The following is a 17,604-nucleotide window of genomic DNA, read 5'->3' as shown; positions in this document are numbered from 1 at the left end:
CAAATCAAGAAACAGCTAAAGACATTGCATATAGTGATGGCTACGGACCCTGACAATGTTCCAGCAATATTATTGAAGACTTGTGCTCCAAAATTTAACACAACACTAACTGAGCTATTCCAGCACAACTACAACATCAGTATTTACTGGACAGTGTGGATAATTGCCAAAGTACATCCTGCACGCTAAAAGCAGAAAAAATACAGCCAACCAATTTCTGCCCAATCTGTCTATGTGCAATCATGGATAAAATGATGGAAGGGTCATCATCAATGTCACCAAACATTGCTTGATAACATTGCTACGTTTGCAGCGATCCATGCTCACCAATGTTCAAAATGGGTTCTGCCAGAATCACTCAGCTCTTGACCTCATTACAGCCTTGGTTCAAACATGCACAAATGAATGAATTGCAGCATTGAGGTAGAAGTCACTGCCCTTGACATCAAGAATGCAATTGCTGGTTTTGGCATTAAAGGGCTCTAGCAAGTTTAGAGTCAATGGAAAAATCAAAGGAAATCTCTCTGCTGGTTATCATCACACTTGGCACAAAGGAAGATGGTTACAGTTGTTGAAGGTCAGTCATCTCAGTTCCAAGACATCTGTGCTGGAGTTCATCACGGTGGTGTCCTACGCTCAAACATCTTCAGCTGCTTCATCAATGGCCTTCCTTCCATCATAAGGTCAGAAGTGAGACGTATGCCAATGATAGCATAACATTCGACATCGTCCATGACTCCTCAGATACTGAAGCAATGTTCAAATGTAACAAGAATGGGAAAATACCCAGATTTAGGCTAACAAATGGCACATTGCATTCATGCCATGCAAGTGCCAGGCAATATCCATCTCTGACAGGAAAGAATATAAGCATTACATCTTGACATTCAAAGGCATTACCATCACTGAATCTCCCACCAAAAACATGCTGATGGTTACCATTGGCCAAAAACTGAACTGGACTCACTATATAAAATCTGATCCTACAGGATCATATCAGAGGTTAAGCTGTAGCGAGTAACTCACATCCTGACTCCCCATAGCCTGCACACCATCTACAATGTACAAGTCAGGACTGTGATAGAATAATTCCCCTTGCTTGATTCAGTAAAACTACAACAATAGTCCAGCAACTCAGCAGCACTGAAGACCAAACAGCCCACATGATTGCCACCATATCTACATATCCCCTCACCACTGATGCTCAGTAGGAGCAGTGTGTATCGTCTACAAGATTCATTGCAGAAATTCACTGAAGCATCTTACAAACACATGACGACTACCATCGAGAATGACAAGGGCAGCAGATACATGGGAACATCACCAACAAGTTCACCTCCGACCTACTCACCATCTGACTTGAAAATATGTCGCTATTTGTTCAGTGTCACTGGCTCAAAATCCCAGAACTCAGTTCTGTGTGACATTATGGGTGCACATACATCAAATGGACAACATTGGCTCAGGAAGGCAGGACATGACCGACTTCTTAAGAGCAATTAAGAATGGGTAATAAATCCTGGCCCAGCCGGCGATGCCCTCATTCCGTAAGTGAATAAAAAAAGAGCTTGAGGATCTAGTGATTTTCGTGAAGCTATCCAAAATGTCAATCGCTCTAAATGATTTTCATAGTCATCCAAGCAAGTTAAAAAAGCAGTAAAAGAAAATCACTTCTAAACTATTCGACAGAATTAATGATTGGAGCATAGTCAAAGTTAAATGTAAATGCTGAAGTATTCTGAAGAAATCTTTGAAAAAGATTGTTCAAAAATTAATACAAACATTCAAGTAATTGATCATTTAACAGCACTCAATGATAACGACTTTTTTTTGCTAGCTCTGCTGTTTACAAAGTTTAATCAGACTGTGTTTTTTGTGAAGACTATCACCCAGTGGAGCAACAAGTACACATATGCAGGACTACAGAGTGCAATATCACTACCCAGAGATTGCACAGCTGCAGCAGCTGCCTGTTACAAATATGGCATCGCCAATATGATCACACTTTAATTATACTCACTGGGGCCTTGGCTCATTGAGGCTTCCCTTCCTTGTCAGCAGCCACTTTCTCCCTGCCCCACTCCCACCCCTGACTGAATTGACACAGGGAACCAGGAGGAAATGCAAGATCTCCCGATGCAGCACGGAGAGGGAGCGGTCATCACTTATGAAAGCTAAAACATTGCAGAGTCTGCACATGCCACTAATGCTGGCATGACTGCACACAGGATGTGGTTACTTCAGCAGCTGATGCACAGACGAATCCTGTGGAAAGTCACTGCCAGCTGACGTCAACAGCTTCACCCATGCATCTGCCGGTGGCCATATTGTAATAATTGCTGTTTTATCATCAAGTCAATGTTACAAATTATCAATGAACTTTTAATGGAAGTGTTATGTGAGCCAGTCCCTTTGCCTCATCAACACCAGGCCCTAGTTGTTCCAATAGCATTGGTATCCAATTTCCCTCCCAACTCAGGCACCAATCAACATGCCACAAGGCCTCATGGGTTTGGCAGCCCAGCCAATCAACTCTGTCCTCTGATTGACACCTTAGCATTTATGCCAACCAGACCAGCCTCGGAGAACTGGAGCCAATACTGATTGTAAATAGTGAAGTCTCACAAATGAGGAACTTAGCAGAAGATGGTAAGTGTTGATAAATTTGAATTTGCTTAAGAAAATGTCGAGAGAATGTTCTGAAGAGACATCAAGATCAGGAGAACAATAGAGATTGAAGATGAATTTAGTGAGGTGACAAAGAGCTATTTTTAGCTACAGTAGGTTTTGGTCAGATGATTCAAGTGAGCTAAGGTGAGCAGCAGGAAGCTGCACAAAAGACTATAATGCAGCCCTGTGACAGTTACAATAACCTGCATAGTGGACTAAATTTCTGCCATTAGAATTCTGATATATGCTGCAAGCATTTTATGAACATTGCAAGTTTTGATTGAATTGGCAGCATCAGAGTTTGCACTGTTGTTATTATCAATATGGTCCTCAATTTGACAACCACAGCCAACATTTTAATATTAATTTTCGTAACTGACACAAGGATTACTAAAACTTGTGATATTCAGGGACAATTTTGTATTTAGTTGCATTTGTTACTTTAACTCAGTCAGCAGATTTTTTTTTTCTCCTGCTCTTTGCACCTTTTGGTGCTTTACCTCTCCCACTTTGCCTTGTCGTTGCTGTTACTCTGCATATAATGGCCTTGACACACTCTCTGGAGTAAATTTCTTGTTTTTTTTCTCTTTGATTTGTTTCTCAGTATCCCTTCGTATCCCACAAGTACTTTCTCCACCTATGTGTCTGCATACTCTGTATGGTATAGCATTCTGCTGACTTCTCACATTTTTCTCTCTCTCATAATTGCCTGAGGCCTAAGAGGATGAAGGGCATCATAGCTCACACTGGTAGAGCAAATGATTGTTAAATAAATTGCTACCTGTTACACTAACAATCAAATCACCATTCAGTTAAATGAGAATAAATAAAGCAAAGCCAGGAAATCATAACCCTTGATAATAAGGTGTAGAGCTGGATGAACACAGCAGGTCAAGCAGCATCAGCGGAGCAGGATGGCTGACGTTTCGGGCCTAGACCCTTCATCAGAAATGGGGGATGGGAAGAGGGTTCTGAAATAAATAGGGAGAGAGGGGGTGGCGGATAGAAGATGGATAGAGAGAAGATAGGTGGAGAGGCGACAGATACGTCAAAGAGGCGGGGATGGAGCCAGTAAAGGTGAGTGTAGATGGGGAGTTAGGGAGGAGATAGGTCAGTCCAGGGAGGACGGACAGGTCAAGGGGGCGGGATGAGGTTAGTAGGTAGGAGATGGGGGTGGGGCTTGAGTTGGGAGGAGGAGATAGGTGGGAGGAAGGACAAGCTAGGGAGGCGGGGACGAGCTGGGCTGGTTTTGGGATGCGGTAGGGGGAAGGGAGATTTTGAAGCTTGTGAAGTCCACATTGATACCATTGGGCTGCAGGGTTCCCAAGCGGAATATGAGTTGCTGTTCCTGCAACCTTCGGGTGGCATCGTTGTGGTACTGCAGGAGGCCCAGGATAGACATGTCGTCTGAGGAATGGGAGGGGGAGTTGAAATGGTTCGTGACTGGGAGGTGCAGTTGTTTATTGCGAACCGAGCGTAGGTGTTCTGCAAAGCGGTCCCCAAACCTCCGCTTGGTTTCCCCGATGTAGAGGAGGCCACAACGGGAACAGCGGATGCAGTATACCACATTAGCAGATGTGCAGGTGAACATCTGCTTGATGTGGAAAGTCTTCCTGGGGCCTGGGATGGGGGTGAGGGGGGAGGTGTAGGGGCAGGTGTAGCACTTCCTGCAGTTGCAGGGAAAAGTGCCAAGTTGTTGAGGGTGAGGACGAGTTCGGCTAAGCGGATGAGGGTGTCAGTGGAGGGGGACTGGTCAGGCCTGCGGGACAGGAAGAAGTGGAGGGCCTTTAGACAATCTGTATGGGGAATGCAGGTGTATAGGGACTGGACATCCATGGTAAAGATGAAGTGTTGGGGACTGGGGAATTGGAAGTTCTGGAGGAGGTGGAGGGCGTGGGTGGTGTCACAGATGTAGGTAGGGAGTTCCTGGACCAAGGGGGAGAAAATGGAGTCAAGATAGGTGGAGAAAGGTTCGGTGGGGCAGGAGCAGGAGTAGACAATGGGTCGACCAGGGCAGTCAGTTTTGTGGATTTTGGGAAGGAGATAGAAGCGGGCGGTGCGGGGTTGGGGAACAATGAGGTTGGAGGCTGTGGGTGGGAGGTCACCTGAGGTGATGAGGTTGTGGATAGGACACAGAACATAGAACATTACAATGCAGTACAGGCCCTTCGGCCCTCGATGTTGCGCTGACCTGTGAATCCAATCTGAAGCCCATCTAACCTACACTATTCCATTATCATCCATATGTTTATCCAATGACCATCTAAATGCCCTTAAAGTGGGCGAGTCTACTATTTTTGCAGGCAGGGCATTCCACGCCCTTACTACTCTCTGAGTAAAGAACCTACCTCTGACATCTGTCCTATATCTATCACCCCTCAATTTAAAGCTATGTCCCCTCGTGCTAGCCATCACCATCCGAGGAAAAAGGCTCTCGCTGTCCACCTTATCTAATCCTCTGATCATCTTGTATGCCTCTATTAAGTCACCTCTTAACCTTCTTCTCTCTAACAGCCTCAAGTCCCTCAGCCTTTCCTCATAAGACTTTCCCTCCATACCAGGCAACATCCTGGTAAATCTCCTCTGCACCTTTTCCAATGCTTCCACATCCTTCCTATAATGCGGCGATCAGAACTGTACGCAATACTCCAAGTGCGGCCACACCAGAGTTTTGTACAGCTGCGACATGACCTCATGGCTCTGAAACTCAATCCTTCTTAACAACCCTATCAACCTGGGTGGCAACTTTCAGGGATCGATGCACATGGACACTGAGATCTTTCTGCTCATCCACACTACCAAGAATCTTACCATTAGCCCAGTACTCTGTATTCCTGTTACTCCTTCCAAAGTGAATCACCTCACACCTGCATTAAACTCCATTTGCCACCTCTCACCCCAGCTCTGCAGCTTATCTATGTCCATCTGTAACCTGCAACATCCTTCCACACTATCCATAACTCGACCGACTTTAGTGTCATCCGCAAATTTACTAACCCATCCTTCTACACCCTCATCCAGGTCATTTATAAAAATGACAAACAGCAGTGGCCCCAAAACAGATCCTTGCGGTATACCACTAGTAACTGAACTCCAGGATGAACATTTCCCATCAACCACCACCCTCTGTCTTCTTACAGCTAGCCAATTTCTGATCCAAACCGCTAAATCACCCTCAATCCCATGCCTCTGTATTTTCGGCAATAGCCTACTGTGGGGAACCTTATCAAGCGCTTTACTGAAATCCATATACACCACATCAACCGCTTTACCCTCATCCACCTGTTTGGTCACCTTCTCAAAGAACTCAATAAGGTTTGTGAGGCACGACCTACCCTTCACAAAACCATGTTGACTGTCCCTAATCAAATTATTCCTTTCTAGATGATTATAAATCCTATCTCTTATAATCCTTTCCAACACTTTACCCACAACCGAAGTAAGGCTCACTGGTCTATAATTACCAGGGTTATCTCTACTCCCCTTCTTGAACAAGGGGACAACATTTGCTATCCTCCAGTCTTCTGGCACTATTCCTATAGACAATGACAACATAAAGATCAAAGCCAAAGGCTCTGCAATCTCCTCCCTTGCTTCCCAGAGAATCCTAGGATAAATCCCATCTGGCCCAGGGGACTTATCTATTTTCGCACATTCCAGAATTGCTAACACCTCCTCCTTATGAACCTCAATCCCGTCTAGTCTAACAGCCTGTATCTCAGTATTCTCCTCAACAACATTGTCTTTTTCCTGTGTGAATACTGACGAAAAATATTCATTTAGCGCCTCTCCTATCTCTTCAGACTCCACGCACAACTTCCCACTACTGTCCTTGACTGGCCCTAATCTTACTCTAGTCATTCTTTTATTCCTGACATACCTATAGGAAACTTTAGAGTTTTCCTTGATCCTACCCGCTAAAGACTTCTCATGTCCCCTCCTGGCTCTTCTTAGCTCTCTCTTTAGGTCCTTCCTGGCTAACTTGTAACTCTCAAGCACCCTAACTGAGCCTTCACACCTCATCTTTACATAAGCCTCCTTCTTCCTCTTGACAAGAGATTCAACTTCTTTAGTAAACCATGGTTCCCTCGCTCAACCACTTCCTCCCTGCCCCACAGGTACATACTTATCAAGGACACACAGTAGCTGTTCCTTGAACAAGCTCCACATTTCAGTTGTGCCCAGCCCCTGCAGTTTCCTTCTCCATCCTATGCATCCTAAATCTTGCCTAATCTCCTCATAATTGCCTTTCCCCCAGCTATAACTCCTCCCCTGCGGTATATACCTATCCCTTTCCATCGCTAAAGTAAACATAACCGAATTGTGGTCACTATCACCAAAGTGCTCACCTACCTCCAAATCTAACACCTGGCCTGGTTCATTACCCAGTACCAAATCCAATGTGGCCTCGCCTCTTGTTGTCCTATCTACATACTGTGTCAGGAAACCCTCCTGCACACATTGGACAAAAACCGACCCATCTAAAGTACTCGAACTATAGCATTTCCAGTCAATATTTGGAAAGTTAAAGTCCCCCATAACAACTACCCTGTTACTTTCGCTCCTATCCAGAATCATCTTTGCAATCCTTTCCTGTACATCTCTGGAACTTTTCAGAGGCCTATAGAAAACTCCCAACAGGGTGACTTCTCCTTTCCTGTTTATAACCTCAGCCCATACTACCTCAGTAGACGAGTCCTCATCAAACGTCCTTTCTGCCACTGTAATACCGTCCTTGACTAACAATGCCAAACCTCCCCCTCTTTTACCACCTTCCCTGATCTTACTGAAACATCTAAACCCCGGAACCTGCAACAACCATTCCTGTCCCTGCTCTATCCATGCCTCCGAAATGGCCACAACATCGAAGTCCTGGGTACCAACCCATGCTGCAAGTTCACCCACCTTATTCCGGATGCTCCTGGTGTTGAAGTAGACACACTTCAAACCACCTTCCTGCCTGCCAGTACACTCCTGCAACCTTGAAACCTTATTCATGACCTCACTACTCTCAACCTCCTGTACACTGGAGCTACAATTCAGGTTCCCATCCCCCTGCTGAATTAGTTTAAACCCTCCCGAAGACCATTAGCAAATTTCCCCCCCAGGATATTGGTATCCCTCTGGTTCAGGTGTAGACCATCCCATTTGTAGAGGTCCCACCTATCGCAGAATGAGCCCCAATTATCCAGGTATCTGAATCCCTCCCTCCTGCACCATCCCTGTAGCCACGTGTTCAACTGCTCTCTCTCCCTATTCCTTGCCTCGCTAGCATGTGGCACGGGTAACAAACCAGAGATAACAACTCTGCTTGTTCTTGCTCTAAGCTTTCACCCTAGCTCCTTGAATTTCTGCCTTACATCCCCATCTCTTTTCCTACCTATGTCGTTGGTGCCTATGTGGACCACGACTTGGGGCTGCTCCCCCTCCCCCTTAAGGATTCTGAAAACACAATCCGAGACATCACGGACCCTGGCACCTGGGAGGCAACACACCAACCACGAGTCTCTTTCGTTCGCACAGAATCTCCTATCTGTCCCCTTAACTATGGAGTCCCCAGTGACTAATGCTCTCCTCCTCTCCCCCCTTCCCTTCTGAGCAACAGGGATAGACTCTGTGCCAGAGACCTGTACCCCATGGCTTACCCCTGGTAAGTCATCCCCCCCAACAGTATCCAAAACGGTATACTTGTTATTGAGGGGAACGGCCACAGGGGATCCCTGCACTGTCTGCCTGTTCCCTTTCCGTCCCCTGACTGTAACCCATCTACCTTTTTCCTGTACCTGAGGTGTGACTACCTCCCTGTAACTCCTCTCAATTACCCCCTCAGCCTCCCGAGTGATCCAAAGTTCATCCAGCTCCAGGTCCAGCTCCAGTTCCCTAACACGGTTTCCGAGGAGCTGGAGTTGGGTGCACTTCCCGCAGATGAAGTCAGTGGAGACACTAGTGGTCACCCTTACCTCCCACATTCTACAGGAGGAGCATGCAACTGCCCTAACATCCATTCCCACTGTTCTGAATTCTGACAAAAAAAAACTAGTAACCTTATCAAATCGGCTCTCAGAACCTTTTTCTTTGGTTAGAAGAGGAGGATGGGTGGGAGACACTACCTAAGTAGTGTTTCGGGTAACACTAGTGTTTCGGATGGTTTGGGAGATGATGGTTTGGTGGTCGGGGGCAGGGTCATGATCAAGGGGGCGGTAGGAGGAGGTGTCGGAGAGTTGGCACCTGGCATTGGCGATGTAGAGGTCAGTGCGCCATACTACAACTGCATCTCCCTTGTCCACGGGTTTTATGGTGAGGTTGGGATTGGAGCGGAGGGCTGCATGTTCTGCGGGGGAGAGGTTGGAGTGGGTGAGAGGGGTGGAGAGGTTGAGGCGATTGATGTCTCGACGGCAGTTGGAGATGAAGAGGTCGAGGGAGGGTAGGAGGCCTTGGGGTGGTGTCCAGGAGGAGGGGGTGTGTTGGAAGTGGGAGAAGGGGTCAGTAGAGGGAGGGTTAGGCTCACGGTTGAAGAAGTAAGCGCGGAGGCAGAGGCGGCGGAAAAACTGGTCTACGTCCAAACGTGACCGGTATTCATTCTACACCTGCCCCTACACCACCCCCCTCACCCCCATCCCAGGCCCCAAGAAGACTTTCCACATTAAGCAGATGTTCACCTGCACATCTGCCAATGTGGTACACTGCATCCGCTGTACACGGTGTGGCCTCCTCTACATCGGGGAAACCAAGCGGAGGCTCGGGGACCGCTTTGCAGAACACCTACACTCGGTTCGCAATAAACAACTGCACCTCCCAGTCGCGAACCATTTCAACTCCCCCTCCCATTCCTCAGACGACATGTCCATCCTGGGCCTCCTGCAGTGCCACAACGATGCCACCCGAAGGTTACAGGAACAGCAATTCATATTCCGTTTGGGAACCCTGCAGCCCAATGATATCAATGTGGACTTCACAAGCTTCAAAATCTCCCTTCCCCCACCATCCCAAAACCAGCCCAGCTCGTCCCTGCCTCCCTAACCTGTCCTTCCTCCCACCCATCCCCTCCTCCCACCTCAAGCCCCACCCCCATCTCCTACCTACTAACCTCATCCCGCCCCCTTGACTTGTCCGTCCTCCCTGGACTGACCTATCTCCTCCCTAACTCCCCACCTACACTCACCTCTACTGGCTCCATCCCCGCCTTTTTGACCTGTCTGTCTCCTCTCCACCTATCTTCTCCTCTATCCATCTTCTATCTGCCTCCCACTCTCTCCCTATTTATTTCAGAATCCCCTTCCCCTCCCCCATTTCTGAAGAAGGGTCTAGGCCCGAAACATCAGCCTTCCTTCTCCTCTGATGCTGCTTGGCCTGCTGTGTTCATCCAGCTCTACACCTTGTTATCTCAGCCTTTGGGTAGGGCTAGGCTGGAACAAAACAATGCTAAAAAAACAACTTGCAAATCCATTGTGAAAAATGACTAAATTTTGTAATTTAAATAATAGAATAAAAGATTTTGCAAAGACTGATATTCATTACTTACATCTCAAGCAAATATTATGATTGCCGAATTTTTAACATCTGTACCTTTTTAGTATTGGTGAGATGGTGAATGCTTTCATTTGAAATCAACGATATGACACCCAGGACCAGTATTTTCGATAACAAACACACAATACTAGAGAAGCTCAGCAGTATCTGTGGAGACAGAAATAGAGTTAACATTTCGAGTCTGGTATGACTCTCCTTCAGCTGCCAGATCTGCTAAATTTTTCCAGCATTCTGTGTTTCTTTCAGATTTCCAACATCTACAGTATTCCAATCAATGTGTGACAGTGATGATTGCATATTGCTACAACACTCAAGGATTGCAGTTCTGTACCGCTCACTGCTCCCTTCCACAGGATCAGGCAGGCACAGGGTACTGACCAATAATTGAGTGGAGTGGCGGGAGAATATCAAGCTCACCACCTGCTTCTGCTGCTATTTTACCAGTGGTGAGCTAGGTCTCATGTGGCCCATTTGTTTTTGGGCTAAAAAAGGCCCTTGAATCTTCAGGTGATTTATTTCACGCATATTTTCTTTGCCTTCTCACAGGGCTGTTAGCTGTAATATATTCAACCTCGTAAAATGCAAAATGAATTGCCCAGATCTGTTGATGGACCTGAAAATTAAAATTAATTATCAATTCAACATGTCTTGAGTGAACGAAAAGAAAATGACTCATGAGTTCATCATCCGAGACATCATTGAAGAAGGATGCCAAGAAAGGAGAAAGTGAATCACTACAATGATGAAATGGCATTTGCCAGATCATTTTGTACCTATATTCTGTTAACTGACTGCAAAGTAACATTTCTCTTTATGACCTAAAAAAAGTAGAGTAAATAGTGGATTAGACGAATCCAGAGATAATTTTATCTTGAATTCTTGTTAAGAGGACAACATGCCAGGATAATTGGGACATTTGTTGAATTGGTATTGGTGGTATTTGTGAAATTGTCTGTGCCTGTGTTTTGGATGTAAATTTAACACTGTGGCAGAACTGATAGCTTATTAAGAGATAACAATCTATGACAGCACATGAGTAAACCGATCTTTTCTTATGCATACTAAAAACAAGATGTGGAGGTGCTGGTGGAGGTCTGAAGGTCAGAAATCAGACAACACCGGTACATGGTCCAACAGGTTTATTTGAAATCACAAGATTTCGGAGCATAGCCCCTTCATCAAGTGAAGTGAGAGGGAAGCACACAGACACAGAATTAATAGGCAGAGAAATCAAAAGATCATATAAATGATGAGTGGAGTGTTGATTAATAGGTGACCTGAAAGTGATCAAAAGTGTCAGACGGTGTGAGTAAAGTGTCAACAGCTGAATAACAAGTGAAGGGATGACCTATAATCTGATTAAATGAGGCAGAGGGATAATTACAAAAAATTAAAAATAAGGTGGTGCTGGAGACAAACCAAAATGACTGGAATAACACGATAGGTATAAGAGTTGCATGCCGAGGATCTAACCAAAGTAATAAGTAATCCAAAACTGTACAAACTAATTAAGGTAGAGAGATCATAACAATTTATCAAGGTGATGGTGTTAAAACAGGACAGTAAGGGAGATTTTACAGATATAGAACAGTGTGGTAGGGTCACATGTCGTGCAACATGAATCCAAGGTCACGGGTTGAGGCCATTTTCATGGGTACAGGTCTTGGCTATCAGTTTCTGCTTGGTGATTCTGCGTTGCCGTGTATCTCAAAGGTTGCCTTGGAGGATGCTTACCCGAAGGTCGGAGGCTGAATGTCCTTGACCACTGAAGTATTCCCCAACTGGGAGGGAACTGAGTCCATATTCTCAGCTTGCATTCAGGATACAGCAGACCAGCTATGAAACACTGCCAAGCAGACAAGGCAACAGAACCATGTCACCTACATGCACACCAAGAACAGGAAACTGGAGAAACTTGGCATCACCACCATCAGTAACAAAGCCTCCCGCAGTGCCACCATTAAAACCGGTACCATCACAGGGAAATCCATCGTTAACTTGTCTGACCACACCCTTCAACCAAACAAAATCTCAATTCTCAGCTGAAGGCTCAGTTTCTGCCCCACCACCACAATGGACCTCATTGGTCTTGAAGCAGACACCGAGGAATCCATCCGGCGAATGAGGCTCCAGCAATTCTTCCACAAACCGCATAATGTCAGCAGCGAGCACAATGAGACAACCAACAAACTGGAACAGTTGACAGAGAGATCCTCAGTGCAGCGGCCAAAGAAGAAACAGTCGCATTGGCCCCCTCCAGAAGGCCGCTGCCCTAGGCTTGACATGTATACTCAAGCCGTAAGGAGAAGTGTTAATGCCGGATTCATCAGCCGTATTCACAAGGTAGCGCAGAATGTTCCCCCAGCACAACACAATGCCATCCATGCTCTCAAGACAAATCGCAACATTGTCTGCTGGTTTGATGACAGAGGAGGAGCTATCATCATACAGAATAGAACAGGCTACTTCAAAGAAGTATATTGACAACTAAACAACCAGGAACGCTACAGACAACTACCTGCCAAACCAACCAAAGAACACGCCTAACAACTGAACAGACTGATCAAGCCCTTTGATCCAGACCTTAAGAGTATCCTGTGCACTCTCATCTCACAATTTTTTCTAATTGGAGACTTCTACTGCCTTCCAAAGATGCACAAAGCCAACACACCTGGATGTCCCACCATATCCGGCAATGCGACCCTGTGTGAGAACCTCTCTGGCTATGTCAAGGGCATCTTGAAATGCATTGTACAAAGAGCACCCAGCTTCTGTCATAACACCACAGATTTCTTTCAGAAAGTCAGCATCCACAGACCAGTCAAATCAGGAACATTCCTAGTCACAATGGAAGGCTTTGGCACTCTACAACAACATCTTCCATTTTGACAGCATCACTGCAACAGCCTCTGTAAGACATGTCAGATCATCGACATGGACACTACCATCACATGTGGGAACTCCACCCACCACTTACAAAGCAGATACATATGTGACTTGGTCAACGATGTCTATCCCATATGCTGCAGGCAGGGATGCCCTGAGGCGTGGTATATTGACCATGCAGAGACAACAGATTAAAGGACACCGCATAACAATCACCAGACAGGAACATTCCCTCCCAGTCAGGGAATACTTCAGTGGTCAAGGACACTCAGCCTCCGATCTTCAGGTAAGCATCCTCCAAGGCGGCCTTTGAGATACACAACAATGCAGAATCGCCCAGCGGAAACTGATAGCCAAGTTCTGTACCCATGAAGGTGGCCTTAACTGTGACCTTGGGTTCATGTCGTGTTACATGTGATCCCACCACTCTGTTCTATATCTGTAAAATCTCCCTTACTGTCCTGTTTTGACACCATCACCTTGATAAATTGTTATGATCATCTACCTTAATTAGTTTGTACAGTTTTGGATTACTTATTACTTTGGTTAGACCCTCGGCATGCAACTCTTATACCTATCATGTTATTCCAGTCATTTGGTTTGTCTCCAGCACCACCTCATTTTTATTATTTTGTAATTATCTCTCTGGCTCATTTAATCAGATTATAGGTCATCCCTTTGCTTGCTATTCAGCTGTTGATGCTTTACTCACACTATCTGGCAGTTTTGATCACCTGCAGAGACTTGTTATTCAGCACTCCACTCACACCATTTGTATGATCTTTTGATTTCTCTGCCCATTAATTCTGTGTCTATGTAATTCTGTCTCTCTTCCCCTGATGAAGGGAAGGGACTGTGCTCTGAAATCTTGTGATTACAAATAAACCTGTTGGACTACAATCTGGTTTCAATAGATGTGAAGCTGGAAAAGCATAGCAGGTCAGACAGCATCTGAGGAGCAGGAAAGTCAATGTTTCGGGCTGAAAACCTTCATCAGGACTGCGGAGGGGAAGGAGAGCCCAGCGGTAAATAGAGGGAGGAAGATGGGGCTGGGGGAACAATGGGTTGAATGGTGATTGGTAGATGCAGGACATTGGTCAGTAGGAAGGGTGGAGTGGATAGGTGAGTAGGAATATGGACAGGTTAGGTCCGGTCAGAAAGGGAAGGGCTAGACATGGGATAAGGCTGGGGGTGGAGAGATTTTGAAGCTGGTGAAGTCAATATTGAGGCCATTGGGCTGTAAGTTCCCAAGGCGAAATATCAGGTGTTGTTCCTCCAGTTTACATTTCTCTCACTCTGACAGTGGAGGGGGTCAAGGAGACATGTCGCCAGGACAGTGAGAGGGAATTAAAATGGATGGTATGCGGAAGGTCGGGTTGGTTGGTGTGTGCAGAGCGCAGATGCTCTGTGAACGGGTCCCCAAGGCTGCGGATACAATAGATCAGGTTGGATGAAGTGCAGGTGAGTCTCTGCTGGATCTGGAAGGATTGTTTGGGACCTTAGACAAAGGTTAGACGGGAGGTGTAGGGGCAGGTATTGCACCTCTTGTGGTTGCAGGGAAAGGTACTGGGTGTGGTGAAGGGGTTGGTGGGGAGTGTAGAGCTGATGAGGGAGACATGGAATGAACGATCCCTGCGGAAAGCGGACAAGGGTGGGGAAGGGAGTATCTTTTTGGTGGCGTCTGATTGTAGGTGGTAGAAATATTGGAGGATGATGCTATGGATTTGGAAGTTGGTGGGGTGGTATGTGAGGACTAGGGGGACTCTATCCTTACTGTTCGGTTTGAGGGCAGAACTGCAGGAAATGGTGGAGATGCAACTAAGGGCATCCTTAATTACAGAGGAGGGGAAATATCAGCCCCTAAAGTAGGAGAGCATCTGGGATGTCCTGGAGTTAAAAACCCTCATCCTAGGAGCAGATGCAGCGGAGGCAGAGAAATTGAGAATATAGGACAGCGTTTTGCAGGAGGTAGGTGAGAGGAGGTGTAGTCGAGGTAACTGTGGGAGTCAGTGGGATTGAAATAGATGTCAGTGGTGAGTCGGTTTCCGGAAATGGAGATGGAGAGGTCCAGGATGGGGAGGGAGGTGTCAGAAATGGTCCATCTGAATTTGATGGTGGGGTAGAAGGTGTTGGCGAAGTTAATGAACTGCTCATGCTCCTTGCGGGAGCACGAGGCAGCACCGATGCAGTCATCAATATAGCAGAGAAAGAGGTGAGGAACGGTGCTGATGTAGTTGTGGAAGAGGAACAGTTCCACAAATCCTACAAAGAGTCAGGCATATCTCAGGCCCATGTTGGTGCACATGGCCACCCCTTTAGTTTGTAGGAAGTGTTAGGATTCAAAGGAAAAGTGGTTGAGAATGAGGATCAGTTCTGCCAAATGAATGATAGTGTAAGTGGATGGGGACTGACTGGGCCTATGAAAGAAGAGGAAGCGGAGGGCTTTTAGGCCCTCTGTATAGGGGATACAGGTGTAAAGGACTGTACGTCCATGGTGAAGATGAGGTGTAGGGGGATGGGGAATTGAAAATTTTGGAAACCATGGACGGCATGGGTTTTGTCACGAATGTAGGTAGGGAGTTCCTGGACCAAAGGGGAAAGAACAGAGTTGAGGTAGCAGGAGATGAGCTCAATGGGGCAGGAGCAGGCAGAGACAGTGTGTCAACTGGGGCAATTGGGTTTTGAGAAGGAGCTAGAAATGGGCAGTGTGGGGTTGGGGAACTATCAGGTTGGAGGCTTTGAATGGGAGATCTCTTGAAGTGATGAGGTTGTTGATAGTCTGGAAGATGATGGCTGGGTGATCAGAGGTGGGGTCATACTCGAGGGGACTGCTGTCTGACCTGCTGTGCTTTTCCAGCTTCACATCGATTGACTCTGGCTTCCAGCATTTGCAGACCTTACTGTCTCCAGGTCATTTATAACCTCGTGCCATCTGATTTTTGATATAATAAAAGCAATACATTAAAGCAACATTTTTCTGTGAAATTCTGAATCATGCTTCTGTTATCAGGATGTTACTTCAGTGCTGTGCTTGAGGATGCATACATTCCTCCTCAGACCAGAGCAGAAAATGAACATTCTGGTATGATTAGTTTGAACCTGACTGTGAAATAAATCCTAGGTACACAACCGTCAATTTAAATTAGAGGTTCTGAAAAGCACCGAATCTTGAGCTCAACCAAAATGCCACCAGTGCCTTCAAGCATGGGTTGAAAGACAACATCAAAAAGGCTCTTAATTGGTTTGTGTGAACATTTTTCACTACTGCTCTGCACAGTGGTTTGTACAGAGACTGTACGTATGAATTCATCACTTCCACGAAGGACTATGGCAGAATGATAAATAGAAGACTTAAACTGTTTTATATGATCAAACTGTGAGAAATTAAATTGCATAATAAAACAAAATGCATTTAAAAGACTTGGTCAACAGAACAACTAAATTAAAACTTGATTGACATCATAATGATTTCATCCATCAATATAATGTGTATGGGAAGCAGCTTTAATGAGTAGCAATAATTAGACCTGTTTTCTCCCCACCTCACCATCAACCCACCCTCCCCCCACACCCACCATCAAAAGTGCTTCTTCCTGGGAATGCTTGTGGTTTTCTTCATGAATAATATTCTATTGGAATGCTCCAGTGTATCAGAATTATCATTGATTACAACAGAATTAATTTTCGATGCAATTGAAATCTGCATGCCTTAAGCAATCATTTGGGGTGCACTGCAAAGATTTAACTATATCAACATTTTTTTTCAGTAAATAATCCCAGAGGGACTGTGTAAGGCTTCTAAAGATTTTCAGACTACAAGAAATTTGCATATCAGTTTAACAGTTTCAACAGTGAACCAAATACAAACATTCCTGCTGTGAATACCCATGTTGTTCCAAACTTGTGTCTCGCTGTTCCTGGGAATCCTTTTCAGGCCATTGTCAGCTACAAAACAAAACTGTACAGGCCTCATTTCCTCAGCACTCCCAAGCAAATTTATATCCATTGTATGGAAAACCTTCGGAAAAATAATATACATTGAACGATATGCATTGCTATGACCTATAAATTGGTTATGTATTTTGGACACACAAATTAGTTCCATCATTGAATCTGAGTTGAAAAAAATAGCTCTGAAAATTCAGAGAGACCTAAATCCAACTTTTGATCAGTATTTAGACTGACTGTCTACTTTCCACAAATAACAACAAGTGCAGTTGTGACAATGTGTGATCTCAAAATATTCAATTCCTTATATTGTTATTATTAATTGTGAATTAATTGACTTTTTTTTTGCTAAAGAACAACAGTTAACCATTCCTCATTTTTGTGATTTTGTATCACAATACATAATAAAATAACATTGAAAAGCAGAAGTGGTTAAGCTCAATTAATCTCACCTAATTCCACAGGATAAGACTTCCTACCTCCCTTCTCACATAACGTTCTGTGCATAGTTTTCCAATCCTTCTAGTTTGAATATGCCACAAACATATAAAAAGCCTAAGAGATAGTAGG

The sequence above is a fragment of the Rhincodon typus genome, chromosome 7 (assembly GCF_021869965.1).
Source record: "Rhincodon typus isolate 14 chromosome 7, sRhiTyp1.1, whole genome shotgun sequence".
In the NCBI taxonomy this organism is placed as follows: domain Eukaryota; kingdom Metazoa; phylum Chordata; class Chondrichthyes; order Orectolobiformes; family Rhincodontidae; genus Rhincodon; species Rhincodon typus.
The sequence above is the reverse complement of the archived record's forward strand: the minus strand, read 5'-3'. Positions refer to the sequence as shown.